The sequence below is a fragment of the Pelmatolapia mariae genome, linkage group LG20 (assembly GCF_036321145.2).
Source record: "Pelmatolapia mariae isolate MD_Pm_ZW linkage group LG20, Pm_UMD_F_2, whole genome shotgun sequence".
Lineage (NCBI taxonomy): Eukaryota > Metazoa > Chordata > Actinopteri > Cichliformes > Cichlidae > Pelmatolapia > Pelmatolapia mariae.
In genome coordinates, this window is record NC_086244.1 from 39,297,913 (window position 1) to 39,318,561 (window position 20,649).

The 20,649-nt window shown below is 40.3% G+C and overlaps 1 protein-coding gene across 1 annotated transcript in view; it reads right to left on the reverse strand.

Annotated features, from left to right (window-relative positions):
- The window catches only part of LOC134618033 (kelch domain-containing protein 8B-like), a 244,842-nt gene extending 224,620 nt beyond the window's left edge, over positions 1–20,222 (reverse strand). Inside the window, exon 1 of the mRNA XM_063463208.1 lies at positions 20,027–20,222. The gene's annotated coding sequence lies outside the window, so the exon portion shown is untranslated. The remainder of the gene's footprint in view (positions 1–20,026) is intronic.
- Between the last annotated feature and the right edge of the window lie 427 nt (positions 20,223–20,649).

The following is a 20,649-nucleotide window of genomic DNA, read 5'->3' on the forward strand; positions in this document are numbered from 1 at the left end:
CGTTCTAATGTTAAATAATATTGATATTTCCAATTTATTGAACACATTTAATTCAATCCAAAGAGCCCTTTCCACATCCTTTCTGAGCATGCGCAGAGAATGAAAAAAAAATCTTCGCGCACCCGCATTGACCTTCTTCGTCTACGCCATACTGTGCTTTGGCCTCGTGTCTGGAAAGAGGGATTAATCACGATTCATCCGTTGGAGTTAAGGTAATTTCTTCCTATTTTTAATAGAATATAATTTAACTAGTACTTTGTGATAATGTATGGCGTATATTTTTCCGGTAAATATGTGGGCCGTATGTGTTCTGTAGGTAGGTAGGTTGTAGCATTTTGCTAGCATTGGAAACATTCATTTGCATATTCGACGTTACTGCACATCTGCGTTTAAAATTTCATTCGAACTCCGAATAGCACACTTATTTTATTTGTTTTATTGCTCCATCAACGTTAGCCCGAACAAGAATTTGGATACATGTGCAGTGATTGTTGACGAGTCCATACTCGTCTGTTTCACTGAAGAGAACCGCGAGCTGCGTAGTTTGCATATCTTCGCGCATCGAGTCTCAAACAGACCTCTGAAGGTGACCCCCATTTGCCCCCAAAAATAAAATCAAGTATACTGGGTGGTTAGTACTCCGTTTGTTTCGGTTTGTGCCGTTAAAATTAACATTTGTGCTGCTACGGTTTTCCAGTTATTAATGTTTTATTTTTTCGCAATGACGTCACGGGCGTCGAGCACGCTCCCCGTGCTTACGGGCGCGAGTGAGCGTCCGGGTGATATAGACGTCGTAGGAAACGCTCGCCCGCACCCGAGCATTTTGTGGCATGTTTTGACCTATTTTGGGCCATTTTCGTGTTGCTTTGGTGGGGGGGGGGGGCGTGAACTCTGAATGACCTATTAAATAAAAGTGTAATATCTTTGACACCTAGCGATACAAACGATGATTTTACCAGCACAAACCGACACACACGGAGCATTAACCACCCATACTTGATTTTATTTTGGGGGGCAAGTGGGTCATGTTCACAGACTGGGCTGCTCCGGTATATAATGGTAAACGTGCTCACAGGAACAGATTTATGAAATGAGTAATAGAAATTTTGGAGCATTTGAAATTTAACTTGTATTATTAATACATTTTAAAAGAAACAGGAGTGTTCTTAAGTTTAGACCGTCTCTGTGCTACCCCTTTGCATGTGTCTCACTGTACACAATTAACTTTTTCTTGTTTTCTTTTTCTCTCAGGTTGCTGGTTGTGGAATTTTGGAGCTGCAGAGATTTGAGCTGTGCTCCAAAAGTGCATGTTGAAGGTACCAAATGCTTTCATAATATTTACTTTTTCCTTAATACACAATTTTAAATTTTGAATTCTCTTATTTGGTCTTTCAGGTTATGAATGTGGTGTTGTAAGCTTTGCTCTTTAAGTGTATCTAAAAGGTACCAAATTCTAAAACACTTGAGACTTAAACACTCGATTCTTGGTCTGAGACGCTCATATCCGTGCATTTACAGTCATTGTCTTTGTACTTTCAAAACATGGGGTGGTCTTAGGACTCATCTAAGTCGTGCACATGGTGCTAAGCCCTCTAACACTGTAGAACGTGTTATTTTGACTTGTCCTTCTTGTCCTGAAAGCCACATATCAACAAGCAGAGAATACTTCCTCCATATTAATAAACATCTCAAGAGGTTGGAGACAGTAGATTGTGTTTATCAAAATTGTTCTTTCAAAACTAATGTGTATGGTACTTTCCAGACACACAAGAGTAGAAAACATTCTTCATGCACGCTTAGAGATTTCAAAAATGAAATAGTGAAAAGAACTGAATTTACAAGTAATAATGATCTTTCTGAGGAGTCTGCAGATGAAGGGCCCCCTGACTTGGATTGTGAAGCTGGTGTAGTTGGTGAAAATTTGGAGGAAGCTGTAGTTAAAAACCTTGCCTTGGTTTTGTTAAAGTTGGAGGTCTTTTCACATGTACCAACATCAGCAATTGACAATTTACTCGAGGGGCTACATTTTCTATTCACTACTTCTGCTTTACCCTTAACAAATAGCTTAACTTTGGCCGTTCTCAAGGAGCATAATATTGAGGTTAGTGCATCGCTAGTGAATGAGTTGTGCACTGCATTATACACTGGAAATCCACTACTTAGAAGTATTGCAAAAGGAGGGTCACTTGAAACAACATTTAAGCGCAAGAAGTTTTACTATGAAAAGTTTAATGTTGTTGAGCCAGAGGAATATGTTCTAGAGGAAAAAACAAAAAAAACCTTTCAATATATTCCACTGCTAAAGTTATTGGAGCAGTTACTTCAACGTGAAGATATTGTTGGAAAGCTAGTTGAAAACTATAAAAGGAGTCATTCAAATTCACAACTGCTTACATGTTTTCAGGACGGTGAGAATCAGAAGAACAATATTTTTTTTTCAAGTGAAGAGCTCAGAATTTCATTATGCCTATATATTGATGATTTTGAAGTGTGCAACCCACTAGGAACATCTCGCAAAAAACATAAACTTTGTGCGGTTTATTGGATTCTGGGCAACTTGCCTTCTGGTTGCAGCTCAGCCCTTTCTTCAATCTACTTGGCACTGTTGTGTAAAAGTGAATTGATTAAATCTTTCGGTTATGAAAAAGTACTTGAGCCTCTGCTGCGTGATTTAGTCACACTTGAGAAGCAAGGTTTATTCGTGCCCCTCCTTGGTTCGTTTATCAAGGGTACAGTTCAGTGTGTCGTTGCTGATAATCTGGGGGCCCATGGGCTTGGAGGATTTGTGGAGAATTTTTCAGCTAATTATTTTTGTCGTTTCTGTACAGCCCAGCTTTCTGATATAAATACGTGTGAGGTGAAGACAGGATCATTTGAACAAAGAACAAAGGAAAATCATCGGCTTCATGTCAAGACTGCTCAAGAACAAGGTGTGAACTGTTTAGGTGTAAGAAAATCGTGTGTTTTAACGGATAACCTCTCGTATTTTAATGTTGTTACTGGTTACCCTCCCGACATTGTGCACGATTTCTTTGAAGGAATTGTTCCTGTCGAGTTGGCCCAGTGTATTGACCATCTCGTGTCAAAAAAGTATTTTTCTCTCGAACAACTGAACAATCGTATTCGTTCTTTTCCTTACAAGGAAGGAGATAAAACTAATCGCCCCACTGTGTTATCAAAAGCTGTAAGTAAGAAGAAGAGACGTTCTCTTGGGGGTAACGCACATGAAAACTGGTGTCTTATTCGCTTGCTTCCTTTTATCATTGGACCAAATGTCCCTGCTGATGAACCAGCCTGGCTGGTTATTTTAGACTTAAAAGATATTGTCGAGCTTGTAGTAGCTCCTGTTCACAGTCTTCAATCTGTTGCATATTTGGAATGTAAGGTCTCAGAGCACCGAAAGCGTTACCAACAACTATTTCCTAACCAAAAACTGATGCCTAAACACCACTTTATTGAGCACTATGCAGAAATGATCAAATGTTTTGGTCCTCTTGTGTCGTTATGGACGATGAGATTTGAGGCCAAGCATAGTTTCTTCAAACAGGCTGTTCGGAACATCAAAAGCTTCAGAAACATAGCCGGCTCTTTAGCTCGTAAACATCAGTTAATGGTTGCGTATAGAATGCTTTGTCCTGATGATGATAACTCTACAGATGTTACTCGCGTGACAGAAGTGCCATTGGATGTCCTTAAAGACAATGTTGTGAAAAGTATCGCTAACAAACATCCAGACGTGACTGCTGTTAACTTAGCCACTGGCGGTTTTGTGAACAAAATTCAGTACAAAAAGGGGATGATTGTTGTGCACGGATCATGTGGTGGTCTACCAGATTTCTGTGAAATTCAACATTTGTGCATTATTAAAAAAGAGACCCTCCTTATTCTGAAAAGACTAAATTCATGGTACATGGAGCACTATAGGGCTTTTCACCTACAAACAACAACAGATGTTGTTGTTGTATCCATGACAGAGCTGGCCGACCCATACCCCCTATGCGACTATGAAGTTGGACACTTGCGGATGGTCACCTTAAAAAGACATATTCACATTGGTAATTGTTTTCTTTGTTTTCACTCATTGTTAGGTAAACAAACATTTGTGGCAACAAGTAAGTGTAATACAAATAAAACTGTCATGTTTTTTAGACTGTATTGAGTAGTGCTTCATGATCCAGGAATTATCTATGTATGTATTTAGAAATATTGTCTGCTGGACAGTATTTCTTAAAAAAAAATCCCTAAGGATAATCTATACACTGGTCTTGTTTTTCAGCTTGAAGAATGGCTGCTACTTTGAGGGTGATACTTGGAGTGGACAATTCATCCAAGTTGGTGCTTCCTTCTGGAATCCCTGGTTCAGTGGACATTTTAAAAGAGGAAATACAAAGACAGTTTGGATTGACTGAAGATTTCAGGCTTCAATATAGAGATGTTGAGTTTGACAATGAATACATGAATCTAACCACAACTGGGGACATTAAAGACAAGAGTACAATCAAAGTAATTTACACTCAAAACTGCGCCGTCCACTGTGCCCACCACAGCACCCACAGCTGTCTCCAGAGAGACATTACCACAGTTTAATGCACCATCCTTGCCAGACACTGACATCCTTTCCTCCTCAGACTCCAGTGCCTCTTGTTCATCTCTTCGCTTGCGGAAATGGCCCTTAAACTTTCCAATACCAACGTTTAGTTTTGATGTGGAGTTTCAGTTACACAGAGCCCAGCAAGAATATGAAAACAATGGGACTCTCTTAGACCCGAGCCCAAAACTCAAATCTGACATATTAGATATGTTGGCATCAGAAATTGCAAAATACAAAGTTTATCCATCAAGTGGAGATATTGATGATGTCGCTAAAGCGTTAATTCAAAAATATCCCTTTCTCAAAGAGACCGGATCTGTGACTGGCTGTGAAGGCTGGAAAGTAAGCCTAAAATACAAAATGGCCAATTACCGGACAACACTGAGAAACATAGGGTGCCCAGAGGTGGCAATAAACACTCTACAACACAAGAGAGAACGAGAGAAGAGTCCACGTCGAAACAATGTCAAAAAGCCACGGAAAGCAGAAGTGAACTTTTTACCACAATACCCTGCAGGAGAAACAAAGAAAAGTCTGGAGGAAGAACGACAAGCACTACTGATTGAGGTGAAGAAAACAAACAACGATCAAATAATCAAAACAAAGATGGATAAGACGTTTGCACACAGAAGAAGAGAGGTGATTGAAGAGATGCCATTCATCGCAGAGTTCAAGAGCAGATGGCCGGCCCTCTTCAAAGTACCCGAGGTATGTATGAGTTTGAGTCCTGGTTTAAAACTGGCCGTGAACAGAAAAGTACTGCTACAAAGCTGATGTCACCGAGCTGATGTCTTTTCAGCTTAGTGCAGGTAAATTGTGTTGTGAGAAGGGCAGCACCAATGGAATGAAAAATTTTGAGAAAACGTTGCTCACATTTGATTTGATTTCATTGATTAGCATTGAAATATCTCAGTGAAGACAGAATAAAGATTACCACAAAGCAAGAAAGCATGAGACAAGGCTAATCAAAAGGTATTGGCTGAAGCATTTGCTTATTACGCCAACCCTTTTAACAAAAGATCTTTTTGCATGCAGCTCCTGTACACAGGGCTCGAAGCAAAGAATAAAACAAAGCCAAAACAAACAAACAAAAAAAGTTTCCACCTTAGATAAATAACTACATCAAAGCAAAACAATCAAGAGTTGTTTTTGGGATTTTTTTGCTCTTTTCATTCTTGATATATATATTTTTCTAATACTCTATTTTCTCATGATACACGTCAGTTTCCTTTTACAACTAAAGTGCAAAATCGTACTGCATGCGTGAGGCACTCTTTTGCAGCCACCTGATTCTGCCAGTCCATCTATAAATGTTTTGGGTGGCATGTTGGAATAACTTTTCTGTCGATTTAAAAAAACATTTTTTTTTCGTAATCGTAATTGATTTTGGCACATTCCCATCTGATTAATAGATTTCTTTCCCCTTTTTTTTCTTTAAATCAAACCTGGACAGCACCAGAACTTTTTGTCTGGGATTAGATCAGGTTTGGTCTGGATTTAGTCCTGTTTTGAGCTGAACTATTTAAAAAAATTTTATTTTTGAACTTTGTAGATCAATGCGGAGTTCACCCGAATCACCACAGTTCCACTGCTGTCCACATTCATGAGCAGTCTTGACCAGTACTCTGACCAGTTGATGAAGATTCTACGAAAAAAAGGAGGGGAAACAGCACGGCGGATCACAGCAGCGTTGTCTGCAATTTCACAGGTATTCTGTCTTGTTTAAATGTTCTGTAACTAATAGATTAGTTGCAGGTTGATCTCAGGTCTGGTTATGAACCTGTATTTTTAACTTTCTTGGGTTATTTTATGCTTGTTCTCTCCTGGGCTATACTTCTCATCTCGCTTTTGGCTTATATTCTGGATTTGGTCCTGACACAAAGCAGAACTAAGTAACTCATGCCCTTAGAGGCCATAAGTGCCGCTGCTGGCATTGCAGCTCTTTTCTCTTTTTTGTTACTCATTAATTGTCCAAAGGAATAATTAGCTACACTGAGAAAAGACAAAGGCAGAGGACATTTCACATTTCGCCACAACTCAGTGACACAATAGATTATGTTTTTCTTCACTCAAACTTGGTATAAATACTGCCAATGTGGTGGTAGCCCGCATACCTCATATTAACGTGATAGTGTAGTTTTTGTCATTAATTTTTGGAAATATCTATCAAAATGTTTTTGATTCCTTTGAACAACACTCCTAAGCAACAACACTTTCCTTCCTTCTTTTGGGTGGTACACCACGCTAAAGCTGCATTTTCCGCGACCCAATGTATCGCAATCAGTGTAATTGGACTCTAAACTTAAAATCTTTATGGGAATGAATTGGTAAGCTTCTCATTCTCTAACACAAAATACTACTTGCTTGCAAAAAGCATGTTTAAAATTACTTAGGAACAATTATGAATTGGTTAAACAATAATAAAAATTGACTTGAGTTCTGTGGGGGTCTCTAAAAACTTCAAAAAAGTAATTGCGCTGCATGTGTTGTTTTGTTTAGAGTTCCCGAATCGAAGTGAAGCGTGAATGCATCCTTAAAGCTGTGATTATATACCTGAATGAGAACCCTGAAAATCTCATCAAAGAGTACATGGTAAGTTTATTTTTAAAGGGATATTCCACCCCTCAGTAAAATTGTGACTGTCATAATTCCCAGAGTTTTGTAAGTTGAAAAATGTATTTTCTAAACAAGCCCAGGTATTCTCCTGATCTGGCAGCAATCAGTTTTCTTTAAATTAGCTTACAACAATAAAGTGCATGGGAACTACTAGGATTTTCTTTCCATTCACTTACATTGTTTTATGCGAAACTAAAGAAAATAACCCTGGTCAGCAGAATATTGATAATATTATTGATGCATACTCCTTCTGCCCTCTCTCCATGTTTCATGTATCTTCTCCTTGGTCTTTATTTGGTGATAGTCTTAAATCCACATTTTTCTTTGGTCTGTTCTTCTCAGTCTCATTCAGGGATATGTGTAATTAGGGTAGTACGGACCATTTTAACTAAAATGGAGTGAATAGATAGATGATGCGATGACCAAAATACAACGGATTTAAAATATTTCTGTCCTTTTCAGGATTTCAACGTGATGGAAGTTGATGAGCTCGAGAGGATGGATTTGGGTGTTTATAAAATAATCCATGAAGGAGCACAGCCTGATGACTCCCTTGAAGATGTTGGCATCATTATCGAGAGATGCACTGTCTTGCAGGATCTTCACGATGTGGCGAGCGGGTGTGCACTTTTGTTTGGGCTAATTTACTGCCTCAATCTGAGTTACCCAAAGCCACTTCGCTACACATTTGAGTTCTTCCAAAAGGTGCTCATGGGACTGGAAGACAAAAAACTGTCTAACAAAATACAAGTGCTGAAGAACAAACTCTGCCAAAAGGAGACGCAATGACTTTTCTAGATCAAAATGTCCCCCAAAATAAGTGCTCTGTTTTCTTGCTGAGTAAAAAATTTTACTGTTTAAAAGTTTATAAATATATATATGTTGATCCTTGTTTGTAAATATTTTTTCAGCACTTTTAATGTTTAAGAGATTTACTGAATGCCATTTTTCTTTTGATTGTGGAAAAGAAAACACAATTCAGAAACTGGGCCACTGTAGCCATTGCAGACCTACAACTGTACTACACTGCACTGTCACTTGGTTGAAACTGGAAAGTTGTTTCAAATGTTTACATTTTGTTTTACGCACTTCATTTAATGTTGCATTATGCAGTGTTTTTTCCATGTTTAAGCTTTGCCTCATTGAAAGCTTTTGTTCAAGTTGTTAAAGCAACACAATTTTTTTTCTTGTATTTATACTTAGTTTAAGCTCTGGTGTACCAAGTTTCCATTGCAGGTCAAGGATATTGAGTGTTATAAATGTTAAAGTGTATGTGCAAACAAATATGAAAGGTTGTCATCTGTACTCAAATTAAGTGCTGGATTTTTGGTCCTAGTATTTAAGAATGTTGTGAGATTTGCTACATGCATTTTTTTGTTTTTGTTTATTAGAAATACCAAAGTTATAATTCTGAATCTGATTTTTGGAACTGGGGACTAAATCGTCCAGATTAACCTTTTTGTGTCATTTAAGTATTTTCTCTAATTGCATTATACAGTGGATTATTATTTTTTTTAAGTTGCTGTGATAGATCTGCAGATGTGACTATAATCAAATGTTGTTGTTGTATTGAATTCGACATCCTACGGCACACTACAATGTCACTTTGTTAAAACTTGAAAGTTGTTTCCAATGTTGTTCCATTTAATATTGCCTTATGCGGTGTTGTTCCCTGTAGAAGTTTTGCCTTGTTAAGGCTTATCGTGAATAAAGTTGTTGGTGCAGCACCCTTTTTTTTTGCATTGACACTTTAAGTAAGCTTTGGTGTAAAAGAGTTTTCTATTGTAGGTCAAGGATCTTGAATGTTATAAATGTTAACATGTGAGCAAGTGTAAAACGGTTCTCGAGTTGTCACCTGTACTGTAGTTAAGTTTTGGACCTTTTGCTGAAGACCTCTGAAGTTCCAAACACCTAATTACAATGTATAGATGACAACTCAGGAATTTTTCTAGACTTGTTTTGATGATACCTAAACATTTAGCATATAGATGAAACTATTCATTAAACCATAATTAATCAAATTAATTAGGTCCAAAACACGATGTAAATGGTGCCATTAAATTAAAATTAATATTGTCAATTGAACCTAAAGCAATACAGTTAATAAAATGAACAAAGTGTTTAAATTTGAATTAATGGTGTTAAATAGTGACAATGAAAGGAAAGCTGTTGCTTTTATATAACAATTTCACTTCTGGTATACATCACCATTGAAATTGCAGATAACAACCATATTGATTTATGTTTAATTGACCAAGTTTTGTGGAAAAGATTGCCTTAACTTTGTCAATTAAATCCAACGTTTTATTTCTTAGAGTGTGGAGTCATACCATGGAGGTAATGGTTATTTTGTACTGACACCATCAGATGTTTTCCTCACAAGCAGGCAAACACATGCTTTGCTGCATGCTGTGCAAATAGTTTTTTACCCATCATTGAGGAGTCGGGGGGTGGGGGGGTCTGGCTGCATAGAAGCCCATGAGCAAATAGATCCATTTCTAATTTGATTTATGAGTACAATAAAAAAAAAATGTTTGTTGTCTCAGTTGCCACTTTCAAGCCTTATTTGATACAACAAGACAGTTGCTACCCACATAGCAAAATTGGTATGGCCCGGATCTGGCCCACACACAGTGTACATGGGTATGTACACATGGCCCACATACCACAAAGAAAGAATCCACACATGGGCCAGCACAGGACCACCAGTGTCTCTGCAACTGGCTTTGTGCTGGCCCAATGTGTGGATTACCTCTGGCAAACCTGATCTGGGCCACCAAAGGGCCGTCATTCTTTGCGGTATGTGGGCCATGTGTAAGTGGTGTGGAGCCACGGGCCAGTTGCAGACACACTGCTGGCCCTGAACAGTTTCAGCTCTGGCCCCAGATGTCTGCCTAATCTGTACCTTAATCAAGCCATGTAATAACAACATGTGCCAGAACATGCAAAACAGTGCAAAAGTAACATGACGAAACTCTGTTCAGACAGTGAATGGACTGATTCTTGTATAGCACTTTTCTATTCTCCCAGATTACTCAAAGTGCTCTATACAACATGCCACATTCTCCCAATCACACATTTTCTCTAAACTGAGCGCTTCCTAACTACATTCACACTCTTGACATGCAAACTGGAGGAGCCAGGGATCAAACCACTAACCTTCCGATCAGTAGGTGACCTGCGCTACCTCCTGAGCTACAGCTAACCAGTGGCAAAGATGAGTAAACCGTCACTAGGTTTTGGATAAAGTGTACACTCACAAACCTGTCAAACCTGCATTTGAAACGTTGGCTACCATAGAAGTGTAGTATTGCAACATGGCATTTGGGTCTTCTAACTAAAATAGGAACATAAATAGTGCCATCATTGCCAGACCTGGCCCACATCTGGTTGACATACACCCTGCCATGACACCAGTCAGTCAGAAGTGCCAGCTTGATGGCAGATCCAGGGAAGACCTGTTTTCTATGACCCTGGGCCACATACACCAAACCACAATAGAGCCAGATATGGCATGCCATCACATAGACAGTGCCATCTATGCCAGACCTGGCCCATATCTGGATGACATACGTCTTATCGTGCCAGAAGTGAGCCAGCAGTGCCGGCTTGACACCAGATCCGGGCAGGACCTCCTTGCTATGTGGGTACATCCATCATTTATATACAGGTCATCGTTTCGGGGCCTAAAAACTACTACAGTGGTCCCTCGCTATAACGCCGTTCACCTTTCGCAGCCTCACTGTTTCGCAGATTTTTTTGTGCTATTTTCCCTGGGGGTTTTTTGTTTTTGTTTTTTGTTTTTTATAGCGCATTGTGTTCTGCGTCCTGATTGGCTGTAGACCATTGTCAATCAGTCTCGTGCTGTGTCTCCTATCCAGTACAGAATGCATTCAGCTTGTCAAATTTATATAAATTTACATAAATCTTCGATCACTAGCAGTGCTGTGCTGTATGCTTGTTGTAAGTTTTCTGCCCAACAAACACAACAATGTCGATGAAATGTTTTGCACCATCAAAGGCAAACGCGATTGCCTTTGGTTTCATTCTCTAATACTGGACTTATTTTTCAAAGGTTTGATTTTTGAGAGCATTTAAACAAGAGAGAAGTGTGAAAATGTTCATGCCTGTCTGAGAAAAGTGTGTAAGTGTGCAGTGAGGGGTTTTACAGCCTTAAAACATCTATAATAATTGTAAAAAATAAAGTTGGCTACTTCGCAGATTTCACCTATTGCAGTTTATTTTTAGAACGCAACTACCGCGATAAACGAGGGAACACTGTACTGGCTGTAAATACATCTCATCTAACAAACTTCTTTCTGGTCTGCTTTGACCTACTGAGTTTGTTTGCTTGGCACTGGATGGCAAGGCCTATTGAGCTTGTAAGAGAACCACTTCTAAAAACTCTGAGGAGTCAAAATTAAGTTTTCTTTCTAAAATTGCCTCAGTGTCAAGTGAGTTTCTTATTCCAAGTTAAACTGAAGCAGCACCTTTAATAGCACGCTCTCATAGCAAAAAGCATGCATTACTGAGTTTATTAATTGATATTCCTACTGTGACATTTCAGAATATTGCTTTTGTCACCATTTGCCATGTGTTTGATGTTTTTATTTATATATCTACATTTGTTTTACCTTTTATTAGAGTTTATTTAAAACCTAATTGCATTTTTTTAAATGTTTCAATTAAAGAATGTGAAGTGCTCTTCACAAACCTCATTAAAAACAGACTAGTTTGAGTATTTACTCACATTAGAAAAATCATTCTCAGAGACAATTTATAGATACCGTGTTGTAAACTGTATGTTGTCCAAAGATTAAAAATTATTGAGAAATGATTTTGCCTAATCCAAGCAAACAATTTACTGGGAATGAGTCATGATTCCTAAATTTGCCTGTGCTTGTTTTTCTAAATCCATTGCTGTTGCTGTTACTGTTTCCATTGCTGTGGTTGGAAACAAAGCATTGGTTTTATCCCCAGAGACCCTATAATGGATTTTCAATGCATCAATGGGACATAAAACAACTATGCGCTAAAATGTTTCCCAGAACTCCTCTGTTCCCATCCATTTGTATTATCATGATGGCACCAGCACCACCTCAGTTGCAACAGGTCAGTGAGCCTAATGAGCTGAATCATGTAAACAATAAAATGCAATTATACAACAAGGCAGCTGCTTTCACACAAAAACACAATCATGCACACAAACCTGCTTGTTTGAGCTACAATCTGTTTTTAAGGGATTCCATTTATTCCACTATGAGCTGCGCTAATGAACATCCAGACAGCTACTACACTGACCAGCTACAAAAATGTTTTTTTCTCTCTTTGTCACTTATCTTATCATGAATGTTTCAACTTACTCCCTGTTTTGATGTGTTAAATTAGATAAAGACTGATCAACCTATAAGCTAAATATAAAGTTTTAGCCGCAGGCTAGCTAAATTAGCTTTGCCTCAACCTGTTCAGTTCTTTAAAAGCTTTAGAGAGCTGGTTTAGTAGTTTAGTTTGGTAAAAGTAATTTAAATCCCTAAATGTGCCCATGGTAATAGCATTTTTTAAAATTAAAACTACTAAAAACACATTGTCTAAATAAGTATAATAGTTCATCAAGCTAATAGTGGACACGTAATAGCAGTGTTGCCAACTTAGCGACTTTGTCGCTATATTTAGCAAGTTTTCAGACGCCTTTAGCGACTTTATTTTCTAAAAAGCGACTGGCGACAAATCTGGCGACTTTTTCTGGTGTTATTGGAGACTTATTTATGACGAATTTTTTTACGTGAAAACACGTATCGCTCTTACTCTCCACAAGCAGCGGGTCCTGCCGTGGGCACCTCACCCGTGCCAAAGCGCTCACGGGCGGAGGATAGTCCTCCCCCAGCTGCTATCAGGGCAGGAGATGTTCACCCCTATGCGTCCAAACTGCAAATGAATCGCGTATGAGCGAAGCCGCTGCTCCCGCACTGACTGTAACGCAGTCAGTTCTTCTTTTACTGTTATGCTGTTTTGTGGATCACAAGGTTTAAAACTACCAATAAACACACACACAAAGTAACTCTTCCAGAGTGCCAATTTCGGGTCACGTTTGCCGGTCCAAGCCCGGATAAAGGAGCAGGGTTGGAATTGTGACATTAAAAACAATAATTGCTAAAAGAAATTTAATTTGTAGTTCTAAATAAATTCTAAATGCATTTAGGACGTTTTTACTCACTTTATGTCTCTTCCACGATGTTATTTCTCTCTCCAACAACGTAGGTTACAATTACATTAGCATGACCAATTGTGCAAATTAGGCGATGACGTCATTTAGCGACTTCTGGTGACTTTTAGGACAGCCAATAGCGATTTTCCTTACTGAGGAGTTGGCAACACTGCGTAATAGTCAAAACATGCTAGCAGAGTAGCTGGAAGCAGGGAAAAAGCAGGCCTTGCTTTGTTCAAAGGTTCACGGCAAAACCTCCAAGCATGACCTTTAAAGGGGGATCATTATTCACCTTGCCAGCTCCAGTTTTTTATACTAGGGCTCTAATACAGTTGCTTTACATGAATAACATTCCCAAATTATCCATATTTATCTTGAACAGGTCCTCAGCCAATGTCCTAGAAAGCAAAACTTTATTCTGTGGGATAAACAGAAAGTTTAAACAGCTTCTGTGCTCACAAATAGATATGTGAGCCTGATGTGAGAGTCTTCGGGCAATTTCACATAGAAGGCACTGCACACTGAAACCCATGCTGAGGTGTGAAGTACAATTGCATGGCCAATGCAGAATGACAGGAAGTGGTTGCATACGTCGATCAGGCACAACATTATAGCTACTGGCCTGATATAAGGTAAGTAACACATACACACCCGGCCGTCCACATGATGTAAAAGAAAACATGATCGATCAGAGCAGGACAACTTCTTTCATTGCATCGTGGTCTAGTTCTGATGCTCACGTTCCCATTGTTTATTCTTTTGGAACTGCTGACAGGGGTCAGCATGGGCAGCCTGACTGGCCTGCAGCTATCCAGCCGCATACACAACAAACTGTGATGCCCTGTGTATTCTGACTGTTTATCAGAACCACAATTCTTCAGCAATCTGAGCTCCAGTAGTTCATCTGTAGGATCGGACCACATGGGCCAACCAGCGCTGAGCCCTGGCCATCTATAACCCTGTCGCTGGTTCACCACTGTTCCTTCCTACAGCCACTTTTGTTAGATACTGACCACTGCAGACTGGAAACATTTTTCCCACAAGAACTGCAGTTTTGGGGATGCTCTAATCCAGTTGTCTAGCCATCACAGTTTTGCTGCTCAGATCTTACACTTGCCCATTTTTCCTGCTTTTAACTCATCAACTTGGAGGACAAAATGTTCACCTACTCCCTAATATATCCCACCCACTAACAGGTGCCATGATGAAGAGATAATCAGTGTTTTTCACTCCAATAGTGGTCATGATTTATGACTGATCAGTGTATATGGAAGGGCCCTTTGGTATCCTGTCTCTGTGACATCCTACAGATCCAAGAGTAGAAAAAAACTGTCTGAAAGCGATTGTTTAGATGAGTCTGAAGCCCGTCCTTCTGACTCGCAGGGATTGCTTACAATACACTGACCTCATTATTTAGAACTTGGTTAATGTGAGCATTCAAGGATTGGATAAGTGTTCCCTTTAATATTCACTAGCCACATTTGTTACATTTTAATCTGTACTAAACCTAACATGTAAAAATGAAAGTTGTAATTTAACCAGGGCTAATTTACAAGTGCATTTCTTGGCTAACAGCAGTGGGGAAGTGCTGCTGTAACTGTAATGAGTCTGTCAGGTTGAGTATCTAACACAGTTTATCAGTTCATAAATAGGAATTAATACATTTTCAAACACGTCCTACAAAGGAAACATACTCCCTGATTTAAATGTGGCCTCTGTCCCTTCAAAGTTGTCTTTTTTGTGCAGTGATGAAACCCCTCAGTGGTCTCTTCAACATTTTGATCTCTGCCTGGAACTCCTGTTCTGAACAATTTAAGGTTTGCATTTGTGATTCTCCTAGATCCCTCCCACTGTGCCAACACACCAAAGAAAAGGCACACAGTTCAGCTCATTTTCACCAATTTTCCCTCTCAGATGCTTCAGGATGTTAGAAGTGTTTGACCCTCGGGGGACCAATTTATAATGCAAACATGTTAATGTCACAATAAAATTACAAGCACGCTCTGGGTCACACTCTGAGTCTGATGTGTCTACTTCATGTTTGGAGACTGCAGGCTGCTCTGCAGGAAACTGCTGTTTGGTTTGAAATCCAAAGCTCATCGCTGGTGATGATTCTGGACATTCAAGCATAGCAGGAATGCTGTGAGCACTGTATGACTGCAAGAGCTGACAACCTTGAAGGGAATAACATCTCAATTCATGGGAGCATTCGCTCAAGTATTTGATCATGTCTCATAAAACTGAAATGTTAATAAATGTAGAAAATGCTTTGATTTTCTTTCATCAAATAACACACAATGTCAGAAAGTTTTTTAAAAACACTTGGCTTGTTTTTCTGTTGCCTGTTTAAGCCGCTAAATGGTTCATTTCCTCTGCCAACACTTTGTTTTTATTGCTTTCTCTTTATATCTCCCTCTGATACCATCCAGGTCTAGAAGTTCCCATCATTAACAGGCCGGATCACCAAACTGTCCGCTGTAAGCAGCCCACTTAATCCTCTGATGGGAGTACTGGCTATCTTCCACAATCATCTCTCCGGGTTAATGTCTGTCGCAGGCTGGTGTGTGTGTGTATGTGTGTGTGTGCGTGTGTGTGTTTGTGTGTGTGTGTGAGTCAGGATATTTGTCACACACAAGCGACACTACTTAAATCTGAAGAAACTTTGTACTGTACGCTCACACTCTGCCTGTGTCCTGCAGGGTAGAGGTGCCTCATTAGCCAAACAGGCATAAAACACTGCATGTCCAAATGGAGGTGTTTTATGCTGCATGCATACTAAACACGGTTACATAAGGAGCAATGATCAGTGTGACCCATACAACATCCATTTGTTTAGGCATATAAATGTCATCTATACATCTGGTCAACGCATCCCACTGAAAGCCTGCATTCTCTTAAATCAGACTTAGTCGTTTTAGGATAAATGTAACAAAGTACCTCATCAACAAATCCCAGCTCAGAAGAGTTTTACTTTCAAACGTACATAACACCACAGTACAGTATCTTACATTGTTTTTTGCAACTGTTTTTGAACCCGTCTCTGTTTGTCTCGACCAAAAATATTGTGGTGTGCAGTTAAATTTGTGCTAAAATGCTGATTCCTGATGCTGTGTACTAAAATCCTGTACAGTGATGAGAATCCCAAACAAAACTATAAACTAACTGGTTTATTTAACACCTAAAGGCAGGAGGAGTTTTCTTTGAAAGAAGTAACCAATGCTTCCCATACCTAGACTTTATTTAGCCAGGTCACCTAAGAATAATAACACCCACCATAGAACATTTTTGTATATTTATGGCATTTTTGTCATTTAACGGGCAACAATCCCCTTGCTTTTACTTTCAAAGGTCAGTCCCCACTAATGAGATAGACGACAGGCTGACCTGCGTGCTTTTGTGGCAGTTATCATTCAGCTGTCTCTCCAGAGAGTCTGTCCTCTCATGGTCAGACAGATTCTGACTCCATCATGATGTAATGCAGCTGCCAATCATAGTTCTTGTTCTGCTCTTGAACTCTAAGCAGTGGATTTATTATTATATAGTATTCAGAACATTATTATATATTAATTAATATTATAACATAATATAGACTAGAGATCTGCTGCAGTGAGCTGGCAGACTATCAGAATTAAAGCAAAAATTCAATCACGTAAGTCACATGACTGCTTCCACCCTGATTGTTGATCTGCCAGAGGTCTTTTCGTGTTAAAAGGGAGTCCTTCCTCTCCATTATTGCCAGGTGCTCACACACAGGGGATTGTTTGATTGCTGTAATATTGTAGTCTTCACCTTTAAAGGTGCAGTGTGTTAAATCTCACCACTAGATGTCAGTAAATTGCAGATTGCATTTCCTGAATTCGGTCCTCTTACCCTTCTCAGTTCAGCTGTATAATCTTAGTTACAGAGGCCAACAGCTCTGGCCTTCACTCATCTGTAGTGAGGGTATGCTGTCAGTCCCACGTTCACCTCAGCTGTCAGTAGTGGGTGTCCGTATCTATTTACTCTGGAGGAGTCTGTAAAACTTTATGAAGTGGATCTAACATTGTTGGACTTGGACACTAAAAAAACATCATATGATGTGAGAATGTAATCAAATCGTTTATCAGAGAGAAAGTGTGATTTTTAGCACACTCAAGCCTAACATTAGCTGGCATAATTTTAGCTTTAGCCAGCTCACTGTCAGCTGTCCTGAGACGGACGGCTATTCTGCTGACAATAAGTAACTGTGGCAATCTCTGGAATAAATAAGATGTTTAGGGACATTTTAGTGCGTTAGAGCCCTGATGTTGGCGCAGGAGATGAGGTGTGAAGTGAGGAGGAAGAGGATGAGGTGGAAATGAGGGAGAAGAGAGGACAATGGTGGATGAGAAAGAGAGGATGAAAATATACATGTTATTTATGATCTTTAAATTAAAAATAACTTATAAGTCGTGCTACATATATGGCCACTTTCTAGTCACATACATAAAATGCTATTAGGGGTCACGGTGATGTTCGTCTTGGCCACTAAATTTAAGAAGGCAGGACAACATGGTGGCTTCCACAAAACGGCACCTGCTCCTGTGTATTTTTAATTAATTTATTCCACATTTATGAGAACATATCTATTTGTATATCTATGAGCACAATATTTTTTCTATTAAATAACCTTTAAATATAAAGCACCTTAGGCTGGCTGTTGTTGTGAAGAAGTGATTTATAAGTAAAATTGAATTAAACTTAATCTCGGTTATCCTACTTTGATTAACCATAAAAGTGTCTCGAATTTTGTTATTTCTTAACCCACTGTCGCATATCTCCATCACAATATGAATGTGAGTAGAACAAAGGATACGCATGGATTATCCACAAGTCTGTGCAATCACACAGCTGATTAACGATGCGCCGGGTTACCGCTGACTGTTCTCAGATGATGCTCTCACAAATGACAGCTTCTGCTCCCAAAATCCAACCATCACAAGCAACAAATAAGCAGTAATTTAAGAATAAGAGCCATGCTGCTTTCACTAAATAGCCATGGAATGACTAGAAAATATTGGTATAAGAGAAGAATGGTAGAAAATTTACATAAAAAGCAGAGACAGCAGGAAAAACAGGCTGAACAGATGCAAAATGTTGTCGCTTGCCCTGGGAAGCCGCTCTGTCGAAAATCAGCTTCCGTTTTCATCATGTGGAGACTCGCTGGCAGGACTGTCTCCTCTTGTGGGCTCTGACCCGCAGCTTGAACTTTAGAATAAAATTATCTGGAAAGTGGGTGACTCGATTGTTTATGCAGCACAAGTGGAAGGAAAGACTTGTAAATAAACTAATGAGAAAAAGTAAAGTACTTTTCCTCCTGCAGACAAAACTGATGCTAATTACAATTATGAGGCAAAATCAATTTGCAGTTTTATGTCTTTTAGAAGGAAAAGGTCAGGCATTCAAATTCATCCATTTATATCTAACTAGCTCCTGTGCCAGCTGATTTAAACCATGAATAATTTCATCCTCAGAAAGTCCATTTGTCCTTGTCCCTCACTCTTTCTGTACAGCTGTACAACCTGCAGCCTCCATGTGAGTCCTGATTGGAGGTGGCATTTTACTGGCACAATGAGAGCTGCCACTGCACTACGTGTCTCTGCTGGATCCAGCAAAACAGGCCCAGACGCTGCATGTCAGCTGTAATCCTCATTATACTAATGAGCTTAGGAGCTATCATCACAGGTCAGATGGGGAAAGTAGCCCTAGCAGAGAGAGCGAGAGAGGAGATAATGGGAGTGGTGGAAGGTGCTGAACAAGTTGGAGTGTGTCAGAGAAACAACCTCTTTAACAGAGCAGACGGCAGCGGGAGGAGGGACAGCTTTAAACTCCTGGGATGCTACTCGGGAAAGGAAGCGAGAATGGAAGATGCGGACACAGAGGGGTGTCTGCTTGTACCTGGAAGCATACAATCAGCTGTCTAGACACAAAGAAGAAAGTTGAAATAAAAACGGCCAAACTCGGAGCCCTCCTGTAACCGACGGACACATCCAGATGTTGGTCAGCGCAGCAGATGGGACCCGCTGGTCTAGAGCAGACGCATCTGGATGGCTTTCCCCTGCAACCTCTAGCCCAAATCCCTAAATATGTCCTAAAAATATCACGAAGCACATTAAAAGCTTTGCACTCCATCTGACAAGTACGACACAACCACTTTCCACAATTCCCTGATATCATCTGCCGCCCAAACTTGCAAAAAAGCAGCTCGTGACGGCCACTTAACAACTGACCAGACATCAGAGTGCATGGATTCTTTTTGGACATGGCGTCCAAACAGATTTCTGATTGTTGCCTTTGCTTGATCCTCGCCCACCATCTTATCGCTCTAACCGCATCATCAGAATGTAGAGTGTTTGAGAGCGCCCGAGCCCACTCGCGTGCCCACTGATGGCTCCGCAACGCCCAGCGACGAGAAGGTCTCGTACCAGCGGAGCCCATGTGCGCAGAGGTGAAGCGCTGCACTGCGCCAGCCTCCCACATCTGCACTTCCTTCGCGGTTCCAAAGGCAACAAAGTCCACAGTCCACCTGTGTGGCATTTGATCAAATGGACTAAACGTCTAAAAGGGTGGAAAGTTTTGTTGGCAACAGTCCTTACCTCCTCCCTGTGTGAGTCACCGGTGCGTCGGAGCTCACCGGGGCAGCTCCGCGTAAACGTTTGGACACCCGCAGAGGACAGCGGCGGAAGCGCCGTGCACCTGTTCAGTGAGAGAATCCAGCGAGACCAGCAGTTACCTCCGTCCTCCTCACACACACTGACTCAACATTTCTCCCGACTCCTGCCTGCTCCGCCTGTCCCTCGCCTCCGGTCTCCTCCCCTCACTCACTCACTCGCTCACTCACCAGCGCGCATTTACGCAGTCTCAAAAAGACCTCGTCCCCCCCACCCCCCGTTGCCAGCTGTGCCTCTTCACCATCCTCAAGTGAAAACACCCAACTCATCGCCACTTTATTTAATTAATTTATTTATTTATTTATTTTTAAACTCGGTGCCTGCGTCGCTGTTTCTCGGCTGAGCCGCCGCGCAGAGCCAGCACCAGGTAACTCCAGACTCACCTGAAAGGAGGGATGGCGCGTCTGTAGGTGAAGCTGCTCCACAAGCTGCTCTGCTGCCCCCGCGTGGACTGAGGGAACTCTCGACATCCGCTTAAAATCCGCAAAATACGTCAGAGTGGAAACGAGACTTCGCCAAACGACGCAGTTTGATTGAAACTGTGCGGA